Here is a 6,782-nt window from a genome sequence, read left to right as displayed (position 1 = left end):
CACAATTCGTCGGCTATAGTATTTATTTTTTTTTTCCAAAGGGTTTAGCCGACGAATTATGGCATGTTTCGTCGGCTAAACACTACTAAAGCCGACGAAACAGACTCTATGTCGTCGGCTATAGTTATTTTTAAATATTTTAATTATATACTTTAGCCGACGAATATCTCTGTTTCGTCGGCTAAAGTCTGTGAGTAAAGCCGACGACACAGGACGTCGTCGGCTAAAGTCTGAGAGTATAGCCGACGACACAGGACGTCGTCGGCTAAAGTCTGGACAATAGCTGACGACGGTCTTTAGGTTCGTTGGCTAAAGCCATCACTGACGACCTTTTCCCGACGACACTATAGCCGACGAAGGCTCGTCGGCTAAGCCCTTAGCCGACGAATTAGGATAACAGGCCGACGAAAATTTTTCGTCGACTAAAGTACTTGTCCTGGTAGTGTCTTGATCCAAAGCCTTTGCAGAGATACCTTGAACTCTAGCGAACTTCACTTGTGTTTCTCTTAAGAGTTTTGATTGTAGAGATGTCAGAAAGAATCGTTGTTTTTGATATCTCTTTCTAAATGAATTGATTGTTCTTTTATAAAAGTCAGATAAGAAGACACGACTGTTCACAAATAGAGTAGTTGAACAAATATAACTGTTGATAAAAACAGTTGGAATTTTTATTTCTTTTATCTGAAAACTTTAAAGAAAATAAATTCATTTATTGGAATTTTAATTAAGACCAAATACAAGAAGGAGACTTGGCTTTAACGTAGGACTTTATCCCAACACGTTCTAACAATACCCCATATTTTCTATTCAAACACCAACATGAGTATGTGCGTGGAATGTGAGTATGAGAAGATGCGTTGCTTTATATGCCGGGGAAAGAAATCGACTATGCCGAGCCCGGAAAAGTCGACATGCATGGCTTGGATATGAATCATCCCCCACGTCATTTACAAGTCGTTGTTGTAAGTCTTCGTCTTCTTATTCGTCAGGTCAATATGAATCAACGCAGCTCATCAAGGGCAATAGGGCAGCAAGACACTATCTGGACAAGAAACTTTAACAACGAAAGTTCTCGGTAACAAAAGAAAGAAGAAAGAGAGAGAGAAGGTGATATATGGATCGATGAAACTGTTCAAGTTGATCATTGTGGTCTTCTTTCCCTGAGTCTCGGCCAGCTTTGTCAATAATTGCATATGCTTATAATGCATGTATCACATGCATGACAGTGTTTTGTATCATGGACCAAAAATAGAGGCAAGGGAACTTGCCTACAAATTGCTTACAAAATTTGTCCATCCCTCTTTTAGTCTATGTCTCTTGAATTTGGCATTATAAGCATTATTTGCCGTATAGGTCACTCTTTTCTTTTCAACCAGTGCACTTCAAATTAAGGTCCTTTATTTCGACTCTGCATATAATTTCCCCTTTTACGAAACTATATTAAAGCATTCCAATATTTTCCTGCTTCTGGCCAAGTAGTACATATCACATACCAGTACTCACAGTTTCCACCAAACAAGGCTGGAAACTGAATTCACAGACACATGCCTTGCACTTCATAGACCATACAAGCTAGCAATTCATGGTATTTGCGTCTGCAATATGCCTCCCCCCAATACAAGATATAACCCTTTTAGTGACAAACTTATTTGAGACAAACCTAAATGTTGTCGCCATACCTCTCATGGGTGACGATGGGGTGATCGACAAACTCTTTTTGTCGTTCAAAAACTACTGAGGTTGTAACCGTGCGTGGGTGTTTAGAAAATAAGCAAATAAAAGAGTTCATTATAAAAATAAAAATAAAAAGTAAAAGAGTTTGTGTTGCTGCGCTCCACTCCATCACGTCTTCGCTCTTCCCTTCCCTCTAGTCTAAACTGCTCGCACTCGCTGCTCTTTGACGGCTCAACCTCGACGGCCAAAATACAACGCCATGGTAAATAATTAGTTTCTCCATATTGCCCAATGGTCTCCTCTCTCATATCCATCAATTGTAGTGTTGTTTATTGTGCGAATTTGATTCGATATAGGTGTATGCGTTCATCCCTCGCAATCTCGCATTATCAAATTTCAACTCAATTGTCTTTAGGCTTTTAGGGTTTGTGAATAGGTGTTGCTATGCGTTGAAATCCCTCGCAAGTACTCCAACTGATTGTCGATATTGGGTTACTCAGTTGTACTTCAATAATTAATGGGCAATCGGTACTCCAACAGATTTCTATTTACAAGAGCTTTAGTTCTGCAAATACATGGTTGTATTTTCTCATGGTATTGATTTGATATCATACGGTTTCATCTACAAATCTGATCTTTTCTGAGGTAATTATCCTTGTGTTGAATATAGATAGCAGAAGATTATTCTGAGTGAGTTCCTGATCTGCCTCTCTGAGGATACTGCCCAAGTATTTTGTTTTTGTACAACCCCGAAGACAGTGGCTTCCCTGTCTTTTTTGCCTTTCTATTTTGTTTATACTTTTGCAGAGCGTGCATTCTGTGATGTAATTGACATTACCTTTGGTTGTGAGGAGGTTGCACAGATCCCACATGGAGGTATTCTTTTTGTAAAGTCTTTCAATTGTTCAATTGAGTTGAGTGTATAGTTTGTTCACTGTTTTACACGGTATAGGTGATGGAAGAAACTTGGAATTGAAGATGTCAAACTAGTCAGTCTCAACTTAGGTGGACATGTATATGATGAGTTATTGTACATTCTAGTTATACAATTATTGAAGTATTGAGTTGATTTCCCAGACACTACTTGTCAGTTTATAATATTAATCTTATTGTGCCTCAGTATTCCAATATGATTACCACTTTGTGAGTTATCTTCCATATTTTGCTAATTGTACGTAGTTGGTATATTTCTCAATTTCTGTACTCATTTGCAGCCATCAGGCTAGAAGTTGAAAAGGGAGTTTTTACCTCCTGAATGGCTAAGCCTGGTATGTCTTCCTATTGTATCATCCACATGTTTTTCTTGACTAGAACTTTTTAAATACTTATACTGAAAACCATTTAATCTTCTGTTAACTGTAAAAATTTAGGAAAAATTTGTGTTCATGCTAGGAGTTAAAATGTGAAAGAACCTCTGATTCATGTCTAAAGCATTTTTTAAAAGGTTTTCAAACGTTGCGTTATGAACAAGAAAGTAGAAAGCTGCAAAGGAAGATTAGTATATGTACCAATTAGGATTATACTATTAAAATCTGCTAGTTACCTCCATGTCCATATAAGTTTAGACATTCATATCCTTTTATATGAAGAAAAAAAAAAGAAAAAAAAAAGAAAAAAGAACTGCATGCCAGTAATCCTAACCCAGATTTTGATCTAAATATTGTATTATAAAAATCTAGACATAAGAACAGCTCCAAAAATAGATGCATGACACTGTCATATACTTAAGATCCATATCAATTTGAGATCCATTTAGAACTAATCCACAACTATATGCATTTATATATATATATATATATTATTTATATTATTTGTTTACCTTCTTCAAATTAGTATATCATTATTGGTTTGCAGTGCTTGGTTTGCAATGAACAAGGATAATAACTAGCATGGAGTTATCTATAATTGTGTGTGTGTGTATTTTCTGTTTACCTTCTTCATACTAGGATATCATTTTTAGTTTGTAATTCAAAACAACATGGTTTATATCAAGGAGCGTCTCGACAGAGGAATGGCAAATGTTGAATGGTGCTCTGCTTAAACTCGCACCCAAGTGTTCCATCTACTGTAAATTGGATCTGGTCATAGACCTATCTTACTTGATACTCTACCATTTGAGGTTCGGGGTCGCTCTCTGTTTCGTTATAAGCGGTTTTGAAATTATCCTACTGTTTTTTTACTCAGGTTTTTGGTGCTTCGGATAGTAAGATGCTTATACACCAGATATTATAACATTATCTGATTGTATGCTAGGTAAAGTTTTTGAGACTTTCAATAGTGGCTGAGCTACATTAAGTTGATAGAGTTAAATTTATTCGATTTCCTACTATTTCAAGAAAAATTGGATATGACGCTATGAGTGAAGCCCTTGCATTCAAGTTACCATTTGTCTTTGTACCCAGAGATTATTTCAATGAAGAACCTTTTTCTGAGGAATATGCTTGAGGTTCGTTTCATCCTTTATTTGTTGAGCACCAAATTCTTCCTATGCCCTATTTTTCTGAAATTTACAATTTTACGCACATAGACAAAATTTATTTAACCTCTTTTGCTCAGTTTCTGTGAGTAATTCTCTCATCTCTAGTTATGTCTTTTCACTTGGCTTCTACTATGCTATAACAGGGATCTCACATGAAGATAGATGAAAACTCTCATCCTAATAATGACTTGCCCTCACCAATAAGCGTGTTTTAGGAGGTTGCATGATGTATGAGTGACACTTTTGAGGATGCTGACAAGGCTTCCTGGGCAATGAGGAAGATGAAGTTCGATTAGAATTGTTCTATTATTAGTGGAATGGTTGTTTTATCTTGATGGAGACATTTGTAGAATTCTTTTTTATCAAATATATAAATTTTTTTACTGTGCTCGTTGATGTGATTTCTTTTTTCGGTTCGTAATTAGTTATTAATTTTGATTATACATCAACTTAAGTTTATAAAACTAATGAAGACTGAATAAAAGAAAAATTAGTATATTTAGCCCAATCAATTTCCTTTCATATGGTGAATTCTGGAATTCTAGACAGTATTTGTGACAAAGATAGAGGGAATTAGAGACAAACAAGATTTTGTCTATGATCCATTTGGGTGACAAAATTTTCAATTTGTCACCAAAAAGAATCTGTCATGTACTACTAGCGACAAAATGATTTTGTCACTCATTGGTATCGGTGACAATTTTTTTTGAATGGGTGACAAAACAGGTTTGTTACTAAAAGAGTTTTCTCTTGTAGTGCTCAGTTCTTTGGACAACGAGCAAATTCCACCAATAATAACCACATCTAAGAATGATCCCACAAATATCACAAAGGAACTCAGAAAACGAGAATTAAGAGCAGGGCGCATCAGTTGAAAGATCATCAACTTGTGTCCTTCTCTTGACAAAGGCACAAGAAAACAAAAGCATTCCAACCCTATTGCATTTAACATACCAGCTAGAGTAGTCCCTCTACATCTCCATGAATTGTAAGGCTCAAATGTTAGAATGCTTTTAAGTTCAAATGGCCCTCCGCACTCCCCCATAAGGAAAATAAATAAATAATGATAGAAAATTCTATGGTACCTACCCATATATGATACCCATATTTACAAATGTGACAATATATTTGTAGTCAAAGTGGTAACGTTGAGTCGTATTGTTTGTAATTTTGTTATAATAATTGTAATTACAAAATTTACAACCATTTTACAAATTTTTGAACAAATTGTTCTCATAATTGTAATTTTATTTAACTTCATGTAAATAGTGTAAATTAATTTTGTAAATTCTCAATGTTGTAATTTGATTCATAGCATTGTAATTTTTGTTCAACTACATGTAAAATAAAAGTATGATATACATCCCAGTACCATAGCTTGTCTCATAAATGATTAATAGAGGGATTTTTCCCTAAATTGTGTAAATTGACAATTAATTTGTACCAAATACGGCTAATTAGGGTGTAGAGCAACACTTCAAGTTCAAGATGTTAATTGGTAAAGACCGCTCTTGCAAGTTCCTGATGCAAATGGACAATTATGCCAAATTCAAGAGACATAGCCTAAAAGAGGGATGGACAAAATTTGTTAGCAATTTGTAACTAGGCAAGTGAGCATCTCTAACAGCTTTCTCATTTTCTTAAATTTATCAATTTTAGGGAATATAGAGATGTTTTTAGGTCTAACAGTTTTCTCATCTCATTCCCTAAAATGGGGATGGAGAAGAAAGAGAAGCACTCATTCCCCAAATTTACAGCAAAGTCTTCCTTATTGAACTTAGTGAGCATCTCTAACAGCTTCCCCATTTTCTTGAACTTATCAATTTTAGGGAATATAGAGTTGTTTTTAGGTCCAACAGTTTTCTCATCTCATTCCCTAAAATGAGGATGTAGAAGAAAGAGAAGCACTCATTCCCTAAATTTGCAGCAAAGTCTTCCTTCCCCAAATTATCGAAATTAACATTGTCATAAATTCCTTACATGCTCCAATGAGAAGAAAAAAATATAAATATATTATTGAGTATTTTATTATTATAATAAGGTATATAATATTTCTTTTTGGTTATAATTAAAAATGATGTAGAATATTTAATTATAGTAATAAATGTCAAAATCTCCATAATGGGGAAGCTGTTGGAGTTAGAGTAATTTTTTTTGAAGATTTAAACTTTTGTTTCCTCATTTTGGAGAAATTTTGAGGAAATTGTACGTTGGAGATGCTTAATTAGAAGGAAAAGTAAGAGGTAAAATAAGGCTACCTGATCTCTTTTCCAAGATTTGACATTTCATGATAAATGAAAGAAGAATGTGTGTGTATATATATATATATCTTATTTTTTTTTTTAGATGCAGGAGACAGACTAAATTGTGAGGCCCATAGCTCATTGTTTCTTCCAAATTCCATTAGACTGAAGTTGGTTGCCTACCTGAAATTATTATTTTTTCACTGTAGAACAAATCTCAAGCTAGCTACATTCATCTGATTTTGATGAAAATGGAGGACAAATCTCATATTCAGATCTCAAAGGTTAGACTGTGGAGGTAATTAAGTTCAAGAATTAAATTCAGTTTACNCCATTGTGGTTTAGAGGTGAATTCATGTTAGTCCCTAAACTTTCAATTTCATCAG

General features: G+C 34.7%; 1 non-coding gene across 1 annotated transcript; it reads left to right on the top strand.

The window, feature by feature from the left end:
- Positions 1-1,877: 1,877 nt before the first annotated feature.
- Positions 1,878-3,052, top strand: LOC101299077. The gene is made up of 2 exons (XR_184437.1): positions 1,878-1,936; positions 2,098-3,052. It is a non-coding gene; the product is annotated as an uncharacterized LOC101299077 (transcript).
- The last annotated feature ends 3,730 nt before the right edge of the window (positions 3,053-6,782 follow it).

Source organism: Fragaria vesca, linkage group LG4 (assembly GCF_000184155.1).
Source record: "Fragaria vesca subsp. vesca linkage group LG4, FraVesHawaii_1.0, whole genome shotgun sequence".
Classification (NCBI taxonomy): Eukaryota; Viridiplantae; Streptophyta; class Magnoliopsida; order Rosales; family Rosaceae; genus Fragaria; species Fragaria vesca.
The sequence above is the reverse complement of the archived record's forward strand: the minus strand, read 5'-3'. Positions and strand labels throughout refer to the sequence as shown.